Source organism: Schistocerca serialis, chromosome 5 (genome assembly GCF_023864345.2).
Source record: "Schistocerca serialis cubense isolate TAMUIC-IGC-003099 chromosome 5, iqSchSeri2.2, whole genome shotgun sequence".
In the NCBI taxonomy this organism is placed as follows: domain Eukaryota; kingdom Metazoa; phylum Arthropoda; class Insecta; order Orthoptera; family Acrididae; genus Schistocerca; species Schistocerca serialis.
The window spans coordinates 217496280-217518509 of NC_064642.1; the positions used below are offsets into that span (position 1 = coordinate 217496280).

The 22230-nt window shown below is 44.8% G+C and overlaps 1 protein-coding gene across 1 annotated transcript in view; it reads right to left on the bottom strand.

Moving 5' to 3' along the window:
- LOC126481595 (selenoprotein F) overlaps positions 1-22230 on the bottom strand; it is a 46164-nt gene that overhangs the window by 20055 nt on the left and 3879 nt on the right. The window lies entirely within an intron of this gene.

Consider the following 22230-nt stretch of genomic DNA (forward strand, 5'->3'; position numbering starts at 1 on the left):
ACTGTCACGTAACCTCCTGAGAATGTACTCCCCATATTTTCCTGGACACCCTGCCTTGATTTGATTATTACCCAGACCTAGAATTAAGATCGATCTATTTCAAGGTCCTAAGGTTCCTTTCTCGTATGACCTTTTGGCATCTGTTCCTTTCAGTTCCTCAGGAGTATCAGGGTACTACTATAATTTACACTCACAGCTCTAAAACCCTGTATAGGACAGGATATGGTTTTATGGCAGAGCAGACAACCATTACGTACGTTTTATTAAGCAGCCCTCACTCGACCATGTTTTATTTTGTAGTGACTCAACGAGCAGTGTCTAGGCTATTGACTGAAGTTACTCTCGTCACCCTGAGATATCTGCTATCCATGATCTCCTGTCTGACTTTAGTCATTCCGCTTGCTTAGTTATCTTTCTCTGGGTCGCAAGTAATGTGGCTGACCGTTTGCCTAGAAGAACGAATACGTGTCCAACATTTGCTTTGATGAGCCCAGATTTCCATTTCCACTGAGAAGGTGGTTTTTATTCTCAGACATAATGTTTTTAAACTACTTTTGAGGTGGGGTTGGGGTGCTTGACGTTGGGATGTCTTCTGCCACATGTTAGATCTGGGTGATCTTCGACCCTAAATCCTTTGCCAGTTACTTCAGTCATCCCTCTTTCACTCAGTTTTATTTGCTTTTAGATGTGGCTAGCCCATTCCTGCCACATCTTGTGTTCTGTTTTAGGGTTAGCACTCTGATGAATAGTGGGTGTTGGTCCTCTCTTAACTGCTTCGACGGTAACGGGTCAGGGGTGGAAAGTCTCCTGTCACATGCAGAGGCCCAGGGGCACTAGCATGGCCCCACCCATCTGCTGACCTGATTTCTCTCACTTTATGTTAGGGTCATTCCATGTAAATGAGGAATCATTAACAAAAAATTAATTTTTCTGTGGGAATATTTTCCCGTTACATATGTAGGTTGGGCTTTGAATTTTGTTGGCAAGATTGATTTTCCCCTCCAAAACCTATTGTTTACTTGTGGGAGCCATTGTTTTGAAGAGTATATTGTTGAGTTTGTTCATGCAGAAGATTTGATCAATTTTGAGATAAGAAAAAAATCATGAAATTCATAATAATTTTTTATGGTTTACACATCTCTTTAAAGTGCATAACTTCTTCATTTTGATATATTTTTAGAAGCAAACAATTTAAGCATGATAAATACAAAAACATTTATATAACCTAACCCAAAATGTGTATTATGAGTTACCAAATGTCAATTTTTCAAAGATTTTCGCAAAATACATTAAAGTATAGAAATTTATACGCCATGCTGTCCTTTGCATAAGTTTACCTTATAATTTGGTGTCTCAAATTTCCTCCTGGAAGCCTTCTCCTGATATAGGATATTTAATTCACATAAAGTGAGCTACCTTTATTTATGTAATGTGAGTTACCATAATTTTTGTAGAAATTTTGAGCAGTCAGATTGGTTCTGAATTATATACAACACAACTAACAATATATTTCAAAATATTTAATATATATTAATCTCCCTATGCCACATAAAATCCCATAGGGAATAGCTATTTCTACTTAACAACAATTTACAATTTTTGCAAAATGTCTTTAAGTGCAGCTGAAACGATGAGAAGAAGAAGGCAGAAATTCAAAGATGAAGGCAGATATGAAGAGTATAAAATCAAACACATGGAAACTATGAAAACATTCAGGAAAAATGTTTGAGTAAAAGGGAAGAAGAAAGGATTGCTGCAGACAGGAAACGGAATGTTAGAGAAAGAGTTGCCAAGTACAGGAGGCGGCTAAAGAAAGCATCTTCAGCTACACCAAGTAGTTCTGCCTCTCCGCCATATAAAAATAGGTGTTCATTGGGAAAAGCCATATCAAAAGTGAAACGTGTACTTCCAGCATCACCCAGAAAACAAAAATGTGTTATTAGAAGGTTGTATCATACATTTGTTGAACCTTAAGAAGTAGAAGGAATCTCTAGACAAAAGATATGTGATGAAATAATAAGTGCAGTGAGCAAATTATATGAAAGGGATGACATTAGCAGACAGGCCCCTGGACGCAATGACATTGTGACTGTAAAAGATGAGAAAGGTAAGAGTAAGTTGCAAGTATGACATTTGATGTTTTCTCTGAAAGACGTCCATGTAATGTGGAGAAAGTGGCAAAGTGATTAGTAAAAGTAAATTCGCAGAATTAAGACCCAAACATGTCATGCCTGCCAATAAACTTCCACACAACCTGCGTGTCTGCAGGTATTACGAGAATTTCGTCAGTGTTATTAACTCTCTTCATAGCATAGTATTTCAAATACCTAAGTACAGAATTTTTTTTATCTGCAAAGCCTAAAGCCGATTGTTTGCTGGGAAAGTGTATGAAATGTAAAGATTTATTGGCAGTTAAACTTCTTGATTTATGTAGTGGTGTAGAAGACTACAGCATGAAATTGTATGTGTGGCAGGAGAGTGATGGCAGAATTTTGAAAGTAGAGGAAGAAAATACATTACAGAATCTTCTTGGTCATATTTTTACCAAGAGACCTAAATTTTTATAGCACTGCTACTTTGAGAGAGAACAATCAAAGAACTATCAGAGTGATAAGGAATCACTGCCTTCTGCGATGCTAACTGCCATGATGCAAATACATTTTTCTGAAAATTTTAGATGTGTAAGTCAAGATGAAATTTAAAGTGCACATTGGCAGCAGAATCAAATTAGTATTTTTACTGCCATGATTTGACATTCAGGTACTTCTCACCCGTACGTGTTGGTATCTGAAATCTGGACCACACACACAAAAAAAAGTCATTCCATATGTTGATAGACTTCTTGAACTACCAAAACATATTAGAGAAGTTACAATCTGGTCAGATGGTCCTGCTTCCCAGTTTAAAAACATATACTGCACAGGCTATTGTTTTAAGTAAGAGTCATGCCAAAAGAATTACATGGAAGTACTTTGCAATGTCTCATGTGAAGGGGCCAACAGATGGAATTGGTAGGGCTGTCAAATGCCAAGTTTGGTCTTGTGTGAAAAGCAGGGAATGTGTTGTAAACAATGCAACAGATTTTGTAAAAGCATTGTTGAATTCTTCTTCTAATGTGACGGCAGTTCTTAAGGGTGAATAAGACTTTAGCCAAAGAAGCAAAAAGCTACATCTCTTGGCCGTAGTCAAGAACTGCAAACCAAAGAACATTTCTAAAATTCATCACTTGAAACTCTATAATAATGAAGTTGTAGGACACACCACTTCATCAGCTGCAGAGGAAAAAACTAACAGAACAGAAAAATCACTAGATATACAAGTAGATGACTGGTTGGTGGTAAAATATGACAATTCATATTTTCCTGGTAATGTTACTAAAATTGAAAATGGTGAGTTTAAAGTTGATGTTATGATGAAAGATGGTAAGTTTTGGAAGTGGCCTGAAATTAAAGATGAGATATACTACACTAAAGACAGGCTTGTCAGAAAAGTGAACCCTCAAAGTGTTGTAAATTTGCGTGGTTATTTCAAGTTTGACTGAAGTTTTGGAAGTGGCCTGAAATTAAAGATGAGATATACTACACTAAAGACAGGCTTGTCAGAAAAGTGAACCCTCCAAGTGTTGTAAATTTGCGTGGTTATTTCAAGTTTGACTGTGATCCGTGACAATGTAACATGAGTTACCATATGTTGTAACATGGCTTACCTGTTCTTTATGTTTTAATATTTATTTCTGGAATGCTTTCTGCAATGTCTCCTGTCACTAAGATTTTGTCACCACTGGAATGAACATTATTGTAGGTATAAAAATTAGTTTCAGAGTTTAATGCTTTTCCGTGAATTTATGGCAGTTACAAATCTGCTAAGAAACTTACTAAAACTTTCAGATTCCTCAGATTCAGAAGGACATGCCTTCTTGAAATATGACTGTAGTGTTACACATGTTGTCTTAGAACTTATTTCCAGAACCTATGGAGGAGTTGACAAAGAATAATTGGTTGTCACTGTTCCTCTTTGCGAGTATCTCCATAATATCCTCAGTGCAACCACAATGGCATGTCATTTTCTTTGTAGAGCAGATAATGAGAAAAACACTGATTCCAATCCCAATGAACATATAAAGTGCAGAACGCAGCAAAACAGGACAACAACAGACAGAGTAACTGAACACAACACAAAGGCCAGAACTGTGAAACACTATACGCTTAAGCTCATAAATAGCACTCAGGCACCTGAATGGTGACATCCATACTCATCACCGCCGATCAGGGATTAGCAAGGATGCGCATGTTAGCTCATTAATAGCACTGAAGGAAAACCTAGATCTGCACTTATTCTCTTCAACAGCACTTGGATAGTAACACAGCATGCCGATTTAACTTGTCAACAGGAATTAAAAGGATAAAGGAAACAATCTACCAAAGACCACATGAATGCCTTGGTCACAATATAAGCCATAACCAATTACTTTTAAACATTCTAGCAGGAGCATTACAAGGAAAGACAGCATGAGGAAGACCTCGATCAGCATTTTTAAAACAAGCCACAAATAATGAGGAACTCAGCAAGTATGCAAAAGTGAATAACAATAAATCCAGGTGGAGAGCTGTCAACATACTGAAAGATTTGTGAGGAAGAAAAAGAAGCAGACTCGTGAGCATGAATTATTACTGCTTATAAAGCACTAGGAATCGAGTTTAACTTCTATCAAACAAGGGTACCATGTCAACATCCGCAAGAGCCACTGCACAAGAAATCAGTCACAGTTTGCAAGAGTGACTTCCACTGCTACATTCCTCAGTCTGTATTAACTGCATATTCAGAAAAATGGTAGAAACCATTCATTTTTAAGCCACACACAAAAAAGGGGTAAAAGAAAACTGGCCTAGGATAGCCATAAGAGGTTTTTGAACAAATTATTAAAAGAGTCAGAGGATAAAGGTAAAAGGTAGGGTACATGTCAGCAGGGTGTGACTGGAGGCTCACCACAGCTTATCATGTGGTGGAAGGTGCACCCATGCACTCAAACAGGCTCCAAACCCACTACACCAGGTCAACAGAGTTGACAAGTTTATTATCTATGAGGAGGAGCATTAAAACACATTTTATTTTGAAAAGTGATTAAAGCTCCAGATCTGATTAAAAACTGTTGTTTATGGGGGCAACTAAGTTAATTTGTCAAACGCCAGTAGTAAGAAGTGATGTAAAGTTCGAGTCAAATTTGGTAGCAACAAATTGGAAGTTGTGCATATAAGCTCAGCAAACTTCATATTGGAACTATTGTAGCTGTAGAATCAACATACCAGAATGGGGAGACTACATCTTACATTGCCCCTGTGAGTCTGTCGATAACCATTAAGAAGAGTGTCACACTCAGGATTGCTTAGAGAGGTACTTCTGAATGAAGGTCAGGAGGGTGTCACAGAAGCCCCATCATGTAAGGTGGTGAGGAAATGGTGGTGCCATGTCATGTCACAGACATGATAACGAGTAAAAACCATTCTGATGAGGAACATCATGCAGAGTAGTGAGCACTGACAGATCAGCCTTCCCAACATCCGCACTGTGAGTTAGACAAGAGGACCTGCCAGTTGAGAATACAGCACAACTCTCAGCTTACCATGTGTCTGAAACACTTGCAAAGGACATAGGGAAGACAGACTGGTCTGTAGCTATGCATTTCCTGTGGAAACTTGCCTCCTTGTTTCAAAACTGTAATACTTGTACTTTCTTCCCCACATTGGGGAAAACGAAGAGGGAGGAGAACTCACCGTCAAGCCATATTCAGTTAGAAACAGCAAGAATATGGTGCTTCCCCTTTTTTAGGTAGATAGAGTAACAGTTGAATAATTTTGTATTCAGTAAGAGCCTGCAGCTGTATTTCGGCATGCTGTAAGAGTACTGACAATATCGCACTTAGAAGGAGGGGTGTTTTAGGATTCCAAACATTGTGTGCTGAAAGGTGGTGACCCTCTCTGCTTGACTTTTGTGAAGACAGAGGATTGGGGGAAGGGGGTGGGTGTCAATTGTCAATCACTAACGCTCAGGTAGCGCTTCACCAGATAGCCAACAATAGCAGCAGGGTTAGATTTCACTACAACACCCTTACAGATGCCTGGGATGTCAGTCGCTTTTTGTTGACTACAAATGCACAGTAATTTGGCCCACATCTTTGGGGGGGGGGGGGGGGGGGCAGGAGGAGGAGAGAGAAAATTGATGGCAGATACAAAACTTTTCCAGCATTCCTTCTTTTTTGTAAGGTAGCCAGCTCTGTCTTGGATACATTTAGAGATGATAAAAGCATGTTCCAGCACATGGCACTTACACTGTTGAACTCTTCTGTGACATGTAACAGCCATAGAGATTTCCTGCAAACCACGATGGGACTGTCTTCCAACATGTGAATATTAAGGAAAATGATACCTTAGTTCTGCTGATTTTTTTTTTTTAGGGCGCAAAACTTCTATGGTCATTAGCGCCCAGCCCATGACGTAGAAAACAGGAAAAAACGAAATTTAAAATCAGCAGCAATGGAAACAAAGTCAGAAAATTTGAGAAACTAAAGGCAGAAGGAATGCTTAAAAGTCCACTATAGAAAGGGGTTGGTTGTCCCCCCAAAAAAAACTTCAAATGACTGACGTCATTTCACTGTCACTAATAAACTGTAGAACGCGGTCAGCTGAGCGCGTGTCATCTGCTAAAATCGACGATAGATCAGGCGATAGCTGTAGACGGGAGCGTAACGGATTAAAATAGGGGCATTCAATTAAAAGGTGTCTGACCGTCCACAGCTGAGAGCAGTGGGGACAGAGTGGGGGAGGATCACCGCTTAAAAGATGTCGATGACTAAAAAGACAGTGCCCTATCCGGAGTCGAGCTAAAATTACCTCCTCCCGACGACGCGTTCGGGAGGAAGAGGTCCAAGCGCAAGGAAGGGCTTTCACTTCCCGCAATTTATTGTGAGGAAGTGTTGACCAATGCGCATGCCATAAATGAGTAACTTGGCGACATAAACCGCTCCGTAGATCGGTAAACGGAAGAGACTGAAGAGCTGGCCGAGGAAGAGAGACTGCAGCCTTGGCCGCTATATCGGCTGCCTCATTTCCACAGATACCAGCGTGACCCGGGAGCCAGAGGAACGCCACTGAGACGCCCCCAGGTGGAGCAAGCGCAGACGGTCCTGAATCCGGTGGACCAGAGGGTGCACAGGGTAAAGAGCTTGGAGACTTAGGAGAGAGCTGAGAGAATCTGAGCAGATTACGTACTGTATCCGCTGATGGCGGCGGATGTAGTGGACAGCCTGGAGAACAGCGTAAAGCTCCGCAGTATAAACCGAACACTGGTCGGGAAGCCGAAAGTGATTTGGGGTGTCGCCAACAATATAGGCACTCCCTACACCTAACGATGTTTTCGAGCCATCGGTGTAAATAAATGTGGCTTCCGTCATTTGTGCACATAGAGCAGCAAATGCCCGACGGTAAACAAGTGTAGGGGTACCATCCTTGGGAAATTGACATAGGTCTCTGAGCAAGTCGATCTGGGGACAGAGCCAAGGCGGTGCTGTACCCCAAGTTGTCAAGAAGGTTTTAGGAAAGCGGAAGGAAAGCGAATGGAGCAGTTGACGGAAGCGGACTCCCGGGGGTAGTAGGGAGGAGGAGCGGCCTGCATACCCGACATCAAAGGAGGCGTCGAAAAAAAGGTTATGGGCTGGATTAGCAGGCATGGAAGACAGATGGCTAGCATAACGACTCAGAAGGACTGCCCGCCGATTGGACAGCGGAGGTTCAGCAGTCTCAGCATAAAGGCTTTCCACAGGGCTGGTGTAAAAAGCTCCAGACACTAAACGTAATCCACGGTGGTGGATAGAGTCGAGATGCCGAAGAATAGACGGCCGAGCAGAGGAGTAGACTATGCTTCCATAATCCAATTTCGAGCGCACTAAGGCGCGATAGAGGCGGAGAAGGACCACTCGGTCCGCTCCCCAAGAGGTACCATTCAGGACACGGAGGGTGTTAAGGGAACGCAGACAGCGAGCCGAAAGATAGGAAACGTGGGAGGACCAGCACAGTTTTCTGTCAAACATAAGACCCAAGAATTTAGCGACGTCGGAAAACGGAAGGTTGACAGGACCTAGATGTAAGGAGGGCGGAAGAAACTCCTTACATCGCCAAAAATTAACACAAACGGTCTTACTGGGTGAGAAACGGAAGCCGGTTTCGATGCTCCACGAGTGGAGGCGATCGAGACATCCTTGAAGACGTCTTTCAAGAAGGCTGGTCCGTTGAGAGCTGTAGTAGATCGCAAAATCGTCCACAAAGAGGGAGCCCGAGACATCCGGAAGGAGACAATCCATAATTGGATTAATGGCGATGGCAAACAGTACAACACTCAGCACGGAGCCCTGGGGTACCCCGTTTTCTTGGGAGAAAGTACGGGAGAGAGTAGTGTTCACCCGCACCCTAAATGTGCGCTCTGCCATAAATTCGCGAAGAAAAAGGGGCAGCCGGCCTCTAAAGCCCCAAGAGAACAGTGTGCGGAGGATGCCTGTCCTCCAACAGGTATCGTACGCTCTCTCCAGATCAAAAAATATTGCTACCGTTTGGCGTTTCCGGAGAAAATTGTTCATGATATAAGTGGAGAGAGCAACAAGATGGTCAACGGCAGAACGATGCTTTCGGAATCCGCATTGGGCTGGTGTTAAAAGACTGCGGGACTCCAGCCACCAAGCTAAACGGTAATTCACCATTCGCTCCAAAACCTTACAGACACTACTCGTGAGAGAAATGGGGCGATAGCTAGAGGGGAGATGTTTGTCCTTTCCAGGTTTCGGAACGGGAACGACAATAGCTTCCCGCCATCGCCTGGGAAAGGTACTGTCGGTCCAAATTCGATTATAAAGGCGAAGGAGGTAACGCAGGCTATGGGTTGATAAATGCAGCAACATTTGGACATGGATACCATCCGGTCCTGGGGCGGAGGAGCGAGAAGAAGAGAGTGCATGTTGGAGTTCGCGCATGGAGAAAACAGTATTGTAGCTTTCGCGATTTTGAGAGGAGAAAGCAAGATGTCGCACTTCCGCTGCACGTTTCTTCGGGAGAAACGCTGGCGGGTAATTTGAAGAGCTCGAAATCTCAGCAAAGTGCTGACCCAATGAGTTAGAAATTGCGATGGGGTCCACTAAGGTATCATGCGCGACAGTGAGCCCAGAGACCGGGGAGAAACTAGGTGCGCCTGAGAACCGTCGAAGCCGACTCCAAACTTCCGAGGAGGGAGTGAAGTTGTTAAATGAGCTAGTAAAGAATTTCCAGCTTGCCTTCTTGCTATCGCGGATGACGCGACGGCATCACGCACGGAGCTGCTTATATCGGATACAGTTGGACAAAGTTGGATGGTGACGGAAAATGCGAAGAGCACGTCGCCGCTCACGTATTGCGTCACGGCATGCCTCGTTCCACCAAGGAACTGGAGGGCGCCGGGGCAATTCGGAGGTGCGTGGTATGGAACGTTCCGCAGCTGTGAGAATAACGTCGGTAAAATGTGTGACCTCATCGTTGACGCTGGGAAAGCGACGGTCATCGAATGTCGCTAGAGACGAAAAAAGTGTCCAATCGGCTTGGGCAAACTTCCAGCGTCGCGAGCGCATATATGGCAGTTGAGGCTGCAGTCGAAGAACACATGGAAAGTGGTCACTCGAGTGTGTATCATCAAGGGCGAACCATTCGAAGCGCCGAGCTAGCGGAACAGTACCGACCGCAAGGTCCAAATGGGATAAATTTGCCGTGGAGGCAGACAAAAATGTGGGGACCCCAGTGTTGAGGCAGACTAGATCTGCTTGGTGGAAGACGTCTAGCAATAGTGAGCCACGTGGACAAGGATGTGGAGATCCCCAAAGCGGGTGGTGGGCATTGAAGTCCCCAACCAGCAAATAGGGTGGTGGAAGCTGATCAAGAAGATGAAGGAGATCAGCTCGTGCCATTGGTGTAGACGATGGAATGTATACCGTACAAAGAGAGAACGTGTATCCAGAAAGTGAAAGACGGACGGCGACAGCTTGGAAGGAAGTGTTTAAGGGGATTGGGTGATAATGGAGAGTATCATGGAGCAGAATCATGAGTCCTCCATGGGCTGGAGTGCCTTCAACAGAGGGGAGGTCATATCGGACAGACTGAAAATGAGGGAGAACAAAGCGGTCATGGGGACGCAGCTTTGTTTCCTGAAGACAAAAGATGACCGGCGAGTAGGACCGTAAGAGGATCGACAATTCATCCCGATTGGCGCGAATGCCGCGGATATTCCAGTGGATAATGGACATAGGGTGAACAGAAAATGGAGAAACGTGACCAAGGGTGCTGTCAACTCAACGACTGCTCAGAGCTTGCGACCGACAGCGTGGAATGGCATTCAGTCGAAGGCAGAAGATCCTGATCCATAGGTTGGTCAGGAGCAGCTCCTGCCACCAACGATCGGCCAGTTGACCGGCCACCAGCAGTGCGCCTCGGCGACACAGAAGATGGCCGAGGGCGATTTCCGCCAGGTGGTGCTGTAGATGGGACACGCCTTGGCGGAGAAGGAGAGGAACTGTGTTTCTTCGTAGCCTTCTTGGAGGTATGATGTTTAGATGAAGGAGGAACTGATGGTTGTGAAGTTGCAATACGTAAAAACTCTTCACGAGAATGCTCTTTTTTCGAAGACTTGGCGTCTGACTTTTGGGCTCGAGATTTAGCAGAACCCGACAAAGGGTGAGCCATAGAGTGGGCAGGCGAAAGTGGTGAGGTTGAACGGGCGATCTTTGCGCTGGCCGATCTGACGACCGTGGTACTAAATGTGAGGTCGCAAGTCTGCGTGGCCGACTCCTTTGTTGGCCGAGGAGAAGCAAGGACAGTGCTGTATTTTCCTTTCTGAGGCACGGTGGGCTGTCGACGAGTGAGTAACTGTCGAGCAGCAAAGGTCGACACCTTTTCCTTCACTCTTATTTCCTGGATCAGCTTTTCGTCCTTAAAAACGGGGCAATCTCGAGAGGAAGCAGCGTGGTCACCCATACAGTTGATGCAGTGAGGGGATGGAGGTGGACAAGCACCCTCATGGGCATCCTTGCCACACGTAACACATTTGGCCGGATTGGAACAGGACTGGCTGGTGTGATTGAACCGCTGACATCGATAGCAACGCGTAGGGTTTGGGACATAAGGGCGAACGGAAATGATCTCATAGCCTGCTTTGATTTTTGATGGGAGTTGAACTTTGTCAAATGTCAAGAAGACAGTGCGGGTCGGAATGATGTTCGAGTCAACCCTTTTCATAACCCGGTGAACAGCGGTGACGTCCTGGTCAGATAGGTAGTGCTGAATGTCTTCGTCAGACAATCCATCGAGGGAGCGTGTATAAACAACTCCACGCGAGGAATTTAAGGTACGGTGCGGTTCCACCCGGACAGGGAAGGTGTGGAGCAGAGAAGTACGCAGCAATTTTTGAGCCTGGAGGGCACTGTGTGTTTCTAACAACAGGGTACCATTCCGTAATCTGGAACAAGACTTTACAGGACCCGCAATTGCGTCGACACCTTTCTGAATAATGAAAGGGTTGACCGTGGAAAAGTCGTGACCGTCGTCAGACCGAGAAACAACAAGGAACTGTGGCAACGATGGAAGAACCGTCTGTGGCTGAGACTCAGTGAACTTACGTTTGTGAGCAGACATAGTGGAAGGTGAGGAAACCATTGCAGAAGAATCCCCCATGATTACCGGCGTCTCCGATGGCGCGCTCCTCCCTTGTGGGGGCCCTCACCGAGGGCACACCCGCCTTAGGTGATTGTTCACACCTCAGGTCACACCTCCCGACAAACGGACGGAGGGACCAATCGGCACTTTCGGAAGGTATCAGCTCGGGTAATCACCCCTCCCTGGGCCTGGCCGTTACCAGGGGGTACGTACGTGTCCTACCTGTCTACCCGGGGCGGGGAATTACGCGTTACCCCGTCACCGGCTACGCATGGAAGTGCGTGGGTCGGCCTTCAGACACGCACAGGGAGGAAAAAAGAGAAAGGGAAAGGAAAGAAGAGGGGGTCTCAAACGCCGCAGCGGAGAAAAGGGCAAGGAGAAGAGGGAAGGAAAAGAGAAGGACAGAGGAAGGACGAGGACTTGTAAGTGTAGAAAGCAAGTAAGTTGGAAAAGTTTCGAGCGTCCGTCTCCGGACGTAGGCACAAACCATACTCCCAGAGGGGGAGAAAGGGAAGGAAAGAGCCAGAGGTGAGGGGGGGGGGGGGCGAAGATGGGGGACGGGGAGGGATGCGGAAAGGGAAGGGAAGGTATGCAGCCCGGAAAGGAAGGAGGGCCACATTAGCTCGGGGTCCCGTGCTCGCTACACACGTGTCCACAAAAGAGTTGTGGACCCCCTGGCGGGTAGTTCTGCTGAGTGTAACATTTTGGTGGTTGTGTCGCTGATTGACTCTTTAGTAGATGCGTGAGTAGACCCATGAGGAGGCGTATTGACAGTTTGGGAAGTGCTAAAAGTGAGCCAATCAGCATCTTAACCATCCAACATGCAAGGGACAGGAAAAATAATGTGTGTGAACACCTGTACTTACTTGAGAATGGTTTATTAATAAGGGGTTCAACCTCCATTTGCCCATAATACAGATGTGATTCGTCTTGGAATACTACCATATAATGACTGTATAGTCTCCAGTGGAATGTTAATGCCACTCTTCCATCAGAACCTCTTCTAATTGCTGTAGTGATGAGGGAGGCGGAAATCTGCTCCAGGTCTGTGCTCCAATACTGCCCACAAGGGAATGTGCTGACCAGGGAAGACGCTGCAGTTCAGTTCAGTTGCATGCTCCTCTTACAACGATTTGAAATATGGCATCACTGTTGGGGAACAACATTTGAATCATGGGGTGCACGTGATCACCTGAAATGTTAACATAATCATTGGCTGTAACATGGCCTTTGAAACTAATGATGGGACCAGCAGAGTACCATGATATGCTGCCCACACCATCACACTTCCACCTCCACGCTTAACTGTTGAAATCAAGCAATCACAATTGTAGGCTTCTTTGGCATTCTGAAGGTGGCAGGGGTAAAATACATGGAGTGAAAGGCTATTTACAATTTGTACAGAAAGCAGATGGCAGTTATAAGAGTCGAGGGACATGAAAGGGAAGCAGTGGTTGGAAAGGGAGTGAGACAGGGTTGTAGCCTCTCCCCGATGTTATTCAATCTGTATATTGAGCACGCAGTAAAGGAAACAAAAGAAAAGTTCGGAGTAGGTATTAAAATCCATAGAGAAGAAATAAAAACTTTGAGGTTCGCCGATGACATTGTAATTCTGTCAGAGACAGCAAAGGACTTGGAAGAGCAGTTGAACGGAATGGACAGTGTCTTGAAAGCAGGGTATAAGATGAACATCAACAAAAGCAAAAGGAGGACAATGGAATGTAGTCGAATTAAGTCGGGTGACGCTGAGGGAATTAGATAAGGAAATGAGACGCTTAAAGTAGTAAAGGAGTTTTGCTATTTGGGGAGCAAAATAACTGATGATGATCGAGGTAGAGAGGATATAAAATGTAGACTGCCAATGGCAAGGAAAGCGTTTCTGAAGAAAAATTTGTTAAGATCAAGTACTGATTTAAGTGTCAGGAAGTCGTTTCTGAAAGTATTTGTATGGAGTGTAGCCATGTATGGAAGTGAAACATGGACGATAAACAGTTTAGACAAGAAGAGAATAGAAGCTTTCGCAATGTGGTGCTACAGAAGAATGCTGAAAATTAGATGGGTAGATCACATAACTAATGAGGAGGTATTGAATAGAATTGGGTAGAAGAGGAGTGTGGAAAAACGTGACTAGAAGAAGGGATTGGTTGGTAGGACATGTTCTGAGGCATCAAGGGATCACCAATTTAGTACTGGAGGGCAGCGTGGAGCGTAAAAAATCGAAGAGTGAGACCAAGAGATGAATACACTAAGCAGATTCAGAAGGATGTAGGCTGCAGTAGGTACTGGGAGATGAAGCTTGCACAGGATAGAGTAGCATGGAGAGCTGTATCAAACCAGTCTCAGGACTGAAGACCACAACAACAACAACATTTGGCGTTCTCCAGCCGTAAACCCATCCAGATGTTGGAAATAACGAAAATGTTGACATGGACCATATGACATGTTTCCTCTGATCAGGTGTCGAGGATTTATGCCCCTGACACCAGGTTTTACGCTTCTTTGCGTTGGTTGTCATCCCTCGTGGTTTCGGTATAGTAGCTTGTCCATGAATATTTGCTTTATGGAGTTCTCGGTAGATATGGGGTCTCTAAGATGGCTTTTGAAATCTGCAGTCACATTAGCCACTATAGTCTTGTGCTGTTTTGGCACAATTCGTGTTAGCGTACAGTGATCTCTGTCATTTAGATTTGATTTGCGCCCACTATTACGTTTACATGATAATGTCTTTCTATGTTTTATGTAGGCTGTCATGACTGTTGCTCTTGAGGCATTCATTAAGTTAGTTGTCTTGGTTACTGATGCTCCAGCTACAGCTAATCAGGCCCCACAATCTGCCCTCTTTGGAACTCTGTTAGGTTTTTCACTGCACGTCAACCTTGGCCTCTGAATGCAAATACGTGATGTGCACTATTCATAAACAACCTGCACTGATGCCGAGTTCGTACTGAAGGTGCACAGTCCAGTGCAACACATGCCTTACCTGCATTGTTCACTGTCAAACATAACCATACCATTACTACCACTGTTCACATTATTTTGCCTATCCCTGTAGGTGGCATCCTGTTTAGTACTGGTGTGGGAGAAAGCAAATGACTGAGTAGTGATCATATCAAAGAGGTCAATGTGAGGTATACACTGAATAAAATAATAACAACTGGGCTACAGTTGATAAGATCGATGGGGGAATAGCACTGTAATACAATGCGCGGGGAGTCATTATTTAGTATGCAAAGGTCAAGGCATGCAAAGGTCATTAATGGTAATGGGCATTAAAAATATTGAGTAAAAGATAGGACAGGGACAATCAATTTGATGATTCCACAGCTCTACCAGTTTAGGGGGACGAACAGACGCTGCAAAGGATGAAGTCTATTCATTTGTATGCACCTGCCACCACTTCTTCGTGGTATAAAGTGCTACTTAGTCTTGAGAGGTGGCCTCTAGCATCAGTGAATGCACTCTACCAAAGGCTCTTTACAGTCAACTTTATTCTTACAGCAGGTTCAATACACGGAGGTGACAAATGTCATGGGATAGTGACACGCACATGTACAAATGGTGGCAGTATCATATACACAAGGTATAAAAGGGCAGTGCATTGACAGAGGTGTCATTTTTACTCATTTTCTGACATGATTACAGCTGCATGACTGGAATTAACACACTGAATGTGGAATGGTAGTTGGAACTAGATGCACGGGGCATTCCATTTCAGAATTCAATTTCTGATATCCACAGTGTCAGGAGTGCTGAGAACACCAAGTTTTGGGCATTACCTCTCATCATAGACAACACAGTGGCCAACAGCCTTTACTTAACAATCGAGAGCAGTGGTGTTTGCATAGAGCTGTCAGTGCTAACAGACAAGCAACACTGTGAAATAAACACAGAAATCAATATGGGATGTACGACGAACGTATTAGGACAGTGGGGCGAAATTTGGCGTTAATGGGCTGTGGCAGCAGACGACTGATGCGAGTGTCTTTGGTAGCAGTGAGACATCGCCTGCGGCGCCTCTCCTGGGCTTGTGACCGTATCGTTTGGATCTTAGATGACAGGAAAACCATGGCCTGGTCAGATGAGTCCTGATTTCAGTTTGTAAGTCAAGAGCTGATGGTACGATTTGAGTATGGCGCAGAACAAAGCGATGGACCCAAGTTATCAACAAGACACCATCCAAGCTGGTGGAGGCTCCACAATGGTATGGACAGTGTTTACATGGAATGGACTGGGTCCGTTCATCCAAATGAACTGATCATTGATTGGAAATGGTTATGTTCAACTCCTTGGAGAGCATTTGCAGCCATTCTTGGACTTCAAGTCCCAAACAACGATGGAATTATGATGAATAATAAGAAGCCATGAAATCAGGCTGCTGGTCTGAAGAAAATTCTGGTCAATTCGAATGATTTTTGCCATCCACATCACCTGATGTGAATTCTGTCAAACATTTATCGGACATAATCAAGAGGTAAGTTTGTGCTCAAAATCCTGCAGTGGCCACACTTTCGTAATTACGGGCAGTTACAGAGGCAGCAAGGCTCATTATTTCTGCAGGGGACATCCAACAATTTACTTAGTCCTTGCCACATCAAGTTGCTGCACTATGCCAGGCAAAAGGACGTTAGACACAATATTAGGAGATATCCAACAACTTTTGTCACCCGAGTGTATACAGTTATGAAAAATGGGTAGATATTACATTTCATTTATCCATAGACTATCTTACAATACTGGATTTGTCATCATAATACAATGAAAATAAAGTGCTCAAAAATATACATACACGTAGAATATATAAGTGTGCTTTATGAGGATAGGGCAGGTTGTCAGTCATGGCCTCGAAGGGACCATCCAAGCCTCTGGTTGGTTGGTTGGTTGGCTGGTTTAAAGGCGGGAGAAGGAACCAAACTACGAGGTCATTGGTCCCTTGTTCCTAATAAAACAATGCCGCAAGTATGAGAATAAAATGCACACATTTAACACAAAATGGAATAAGAGGAAAAGCAACAAGAACGAAGGGAAGGCAACGAACACTAAAAGGAACGAAAGAGGACAAGAAAACAACAGAGATGGTAGAAACAGAAGAAAGTCAAACATGAAAGCAGATTACAGTGGCTGGCCAACCACAAGAATAAAAAGGGAATGGAAGCCACTCTGCAAAACATTAAAACCTCCACCCTACAAGCACTAGGGTGGAGGACACAGAGGGGCAAAGGACATGCGCTAAAATCTAGATAGAAGTATAAAACCCACTCTCACAGACAAAACGTAAAGCTAAAGCTGCTGTGGAGGCATTGTCGCCTAACACCGAAGGCAGGGTGCTGGGAAAGTTAAAAGTCTGCCTCAGAGCGGCTTAAAATGGGCAGTCCAGCAAGAGGTGGGTCCTTGTGACGGACTAGGTAACCATGCATTAGCCATGTATGGCCAATGCGGAGCCGGCAGAGGACAACTGATAACCTGCGAGAGGCCTACATGGAAGACTTCCACAAATTCATAGTCTCCTTAATGACACACAGTTTGTTGTGCATGCTGTTATGCCATTCCGTCTCCCAAAGCCGTTAGGCCAGCCTGTCAGCAAGTTTGTTGCCGGAGATTCTGACATGTCCAGGGGTACACACAAATATCACAGAATAGCGAGACTGTTCCAAGGCACAGATGGACTCCTGAATGGAAGCTACCAGAGGGCGAGGGTAGCACTGGTCGATAGCTTGTAGGCTGCTCAATGAGTCAGTACACAGGAGAAATGACTTGCCAGGGCACAAGTGGATGTACTCAAGAGCACAATATATGGCCGCCAGATCTGCAGTGAAAACACTGCACCAAACTGGCAAGGAGTGCTGCTCAATATCTCCTTCATGAACATAGGCGAAGCCTACATGACCATCAGCCATTGAGCCGTCGGTGTGAACCACTTCAGAGCCCTGGAACATGTCAAGAATCAAGAGGAAGTGACAGCGGAGAGTGGCGGGGTTAACGGAGTCCTTAGGGCTATGAAAAAGGTCCAGACGAAGCTGCGGCTGAAGCAGTGTACACCATGGAGACGTACGTGAATGGACCGCAAGTAGAGAAGGTAAAGGGAAGGACTCCAGTTCGGAGATAAGGGACCGCACGTGAACCACAATCATTAGCCCCGATCTGGGCCGCCGATGCGAGGGATGGAAAGCCGCGGGTGGGAAAAGGAGACAGTAATTCAGATGCGCAGGGGAACTATGAATGTGTGCTGCATAACTAGCGAGCAATTGCGCACATCTGATCTACAGTGAAGGGACACCAGCCTCCACCAGAACGCTGGTCACCGGACTTGTCCTAAAGGGTCCTGTCGCTAATCGAGCCCACAGTGGTGCACAGGGTCGAGTAAATGCAATGCTGAAGGCGCTGCCGAACCATAAACCACACTCTCATAGTCAATTCGGGATTGGACAAGGGCTCTGTAAAGCTGCAGCAGCATAGAGCGACCTGCACCCCAATTGGTGTTGCTCAGGCAACAGATGGCACTGAGATGTTGCCAGCACTTCTGCTTAAGCTGACGAAGATGAGGGAGCCAAGTCAATCGAGCATCGAAAACCTGTCCTAGGAATTGATACGTCTCCACTACAGTGAGTGGGTCAACATTTAGGTAAAGTGCTGGTTCCGGATGAACAGTACGACGCCGACAGAAGTGCAAGACTCAAGACTCTGCGACTGAAAACTGGAAGCCGTGGGCTGGAGCCCATGATTGCGCCTTGTGGGTGGCTCCCTGGAGGCACCGCTCAGCAACAACAGTACTGGAGCAGCAGTACAAAATGCAGAAGTCATCTCCATACAGAGAAGGTGAGACAGAGGGCCTGACAGCTGCTACTAGACCGTTAATGGCCACTAAAAATAGAGAGATAGTCAATACAGAGCCCTGCAGGACTCCATTCTCCTGGAAATGGATGGAACTACGGGAGTCACCAACTTCAACACGTAAAGTACGGAGCAACAGGAAGTTTCGGATAAAAAACTGAAGCAGTCCCCGGAAACCCCACTCATACAATGTAGCTAGACAGCAGAGATGAAAGTTCCCCACCCTCCTAGCTCAAAGCCCACTTGGGCAGGCGTCCATGTGCCCGATGCTGGGGCAGTGACAGGAAGATGGGGAAGTGGTCACTACCACACAGGTCGTCATGTGCTCTGCAGTGGATAGATGGGAGAAGTCCTGGGCTGCAAATTGACAAATCAATCGACAAGTAACTACCATGAGCAACACATATGTGTGGCAGCCTCAGTATTTAAGAGGCAGAGGTCGAATAGCGACAGTAAAGTTTCGACACCTCTCCCTCTGCCAGTAAGCATGGTATCACCCCACAAGGGGTTATGGGCATTAAAATCTCCCACAAGTAGGAAAGGTTTAGGGAGTTGATTGATCAGTGCAGCTAATACATTCAGGGATACTGCACCATCTGGAGGAAGATAAACATTGGAGACAGTTATTTCCAGCGTCATCCTTATTCTGACAGCCATAGTTCAAGAGGGGTTTGAAGGGGCACATGTTCACTACGACCGAGTTTAGAACATAAACGCAAACTCCACCTGACACTCTATTATAGTCGCTACGGTTCCTGTAATATCCCGTATAGCTGCGGAGGGTAGAGGTCTGCATTGCTGGGAACCAGGTTTCCTGGAGGGCAATGCAGATAGCAGGTGTAAAGCTTAACAGCTGCCGTAGCTCAGCCAGGCGGTGGAAAAAACCGCCGCAATTCCACAACCAAGCCTCTGCCTGAAATGACTGCGGAAAATCACAGGAAACCTAAACCAGTATGTCCGAACACAGAAGAAACTCCATCCTGAATGTAAGGATAGTGTTAACTGCACTGCCTTATTCGGCTGGTCCCTATTCTAAGAGGTGTGGGTACAAAATAATGGGATTACTACTGCAAAACGTTTTATTTTAAAAACAAACATCTTCAGTTACTGTTACCCTCAACATACTCCCCTCCTCTACGCCTACAATGCTCCATGCAAATTTTCCATTGATGGAAACAGTGATGGAAGTCATCTTCTGTGGGTGCATTGATAACATGGGCTTTCACTGCTTCAATGGACTTATTTTGTTCCTTTTAATGCAGAGTTGACCTTGGGTAATAGATAAAAGTCACATGGTGTTAGACCACATGAATAAAGTGGTTGTCTAACACTGGGATGCAGTACATCAGTAGAAACCTCTTAACAGATTTGTGGTGCAGCCGGTGCACTGTCTTAATGCAGAACCATGAGTTGTTGTTCTGCAATTAGGGTCTTCTTTTCTTATTTTTTCAGATCATTTTCAGTGATATTCAAAGTGTTTACACAAACATGTTCATGTGTTTCTGTTTGTTCAATCGTGAGAATTTTCGGTACAAGTTTCGTGCATGCTTTTCTCATGTTAAATTGGTTACATAATTTGACTTATGCATTCTTTGTCAATTCCTACACTTTCAGCAAGCGATCAAATACTCAAAAGACAGTCAAACCAAATTAAATTACCTACTTTTTCAATAGTTTCGTCCATTTTTGATGGTAAAGTGGGTCTTAGGCACAAGTCACCTTCCACATCATCTCGGCCATCTTGGAAGCACTTTAACAACTCACAAACTTGCGTATGTGATAAAGTCTTCACCATACACTCCTTTTAGTAAAAGATAGCCTTCAGTAGCAGGATTTCCAAGTTTTACTTGACAATTCATAATAATTCATTGCTCTATTATTACGCTTATCTTTTTCCAGCACTACAAAACAACAGCTCTTACACATGAAGGCCACAGCCACAATGATTTGTCTACAGACACCAGATGATGCATTCAACTGAGAAGGCTTCTTGCTTCACAGCTACTGGTCAATCATCTTCGGGCATCCTCTGTCACAGCATCAGTTCCGTTAATTTTGTAGCCACAACTTGCAAAATGTTCTTTTGTTCATACAAAATTTGCATAAGGTAAGTTGTAATATGAAAAATTGTTTTGCACTATTTCTTCCCATTGCTCTAGGCTGTTACTGCACACGCTATGGATACTCGCTGGTGACTCCAAGACCACAAATTTTATGTAGTCTTGGTGTCTCTGTAGAGGTGGACCATAGAAGCAAGAAGAGGATGTCGTTTGGTGGCCCCATATCAACTTTCTACAACACAGGCTGTATGCATACATTAACTGTGTTCTTTATTCATAAGAACGCAAAGTTTACTCAACTCAAGATATTTGTTGTGGTACAAGTTCTTCTGTATAGTCCACGTTAGCTTCACTGCTGGTGAAGTACAAAGTCCGCTATGTATACATTTTTTGGTTGCTATGTGCTGCCTGTCTCTTGTGTTAGCAGCAGAACTAACTGCTATTGTGATTCCCACTGGGCTGCGACTAATGACACTGGGACTTCCTTGGTGTGACAGTCTCAGACTCTCCCTCCGGTCCACGGAGACCGTCTTAAGTACTGATAGCCAAGAGGGCACTGGCAGCATGTTTCATGCTAGTCTGTTGTTAGCCTCTTTCGATCTCCTCGCAACCTCTTTGCCACATGGTGTGCTGAAGCCAGCTTATTCCAGCACAACGAACATGCTGCTATGCCCTATGCACTACTTCAGTCTGTTCAGAAAACAGACTCCTAGGCCAAAAAAATGCTGTCATGCATGCCGCCTATAATGTGACAAGGGTTTGTAGCTACACCCTTTCATTACCGACCACTACTCTGAATCCTCTACGTAGGATCTAATTTTGTAGTACGTATTAGTTATGAAGAATGCTTATATTGTGTGGAATCCGATTTCCTGAACTATGAAAGTCAATGACTACTGCGAGAGCAAGTGTCAGTTCAGTTCAGCAAGATGCTAAAGATAGCCACCAAAACGGCATTCGGTTATGACTGTGTCCAATGGCAGTGTGAAAAGAATAGATCATGTAATCACATTTCTGTTTGGGCTATTGCCACCAGTTGGTTGTCACCTAATTGCCTGATATCGGTAATGGTAGAGGGGAGACCCAAGGTAGTTTGGAATACTGGGTCCACCTTTGCCCTTTTTTTCCTTTCCTCCTCTTTTGAGATTTAGATTCAGTAGAAGGAGTGTCCAGGCAAGAGTCTGGTACAGATGAGTAGTTGGTTGTCCTGTAGCCAAATGTCTGCAGGTTGTGGTATATGTAAGTCTATTATGAGTCCCTAATACACATGAAACAAGAGGAGGGTAAAGGAGGAGGACGGGGAGGGAAGCAGGAGTCCCTTCCCTTACACGGATGGATGAACTAAGGTGGCCACAAGGGCCCTGGAAAAACAGGAGAGGGAATATTCCTCCTCATTGCAGATGATCCATCACATTAGAGTTGTGAGCTTCTACCATCCGGAAATGTAAAGGCAATTTTACTTTTTCCCTTCTTCCAGATATGTTAAATTATCAAAGACCTTGAACTCTTGTATCTTACATTCCCTTCTATAAATGTAACCGGTTGGTGAACAGGGACTGAGGGTGGAGGTGGGGGGAGGGACGGGGGTTAAGAAGTGAGCCACAACTGGTGCAATAAGGCATAGC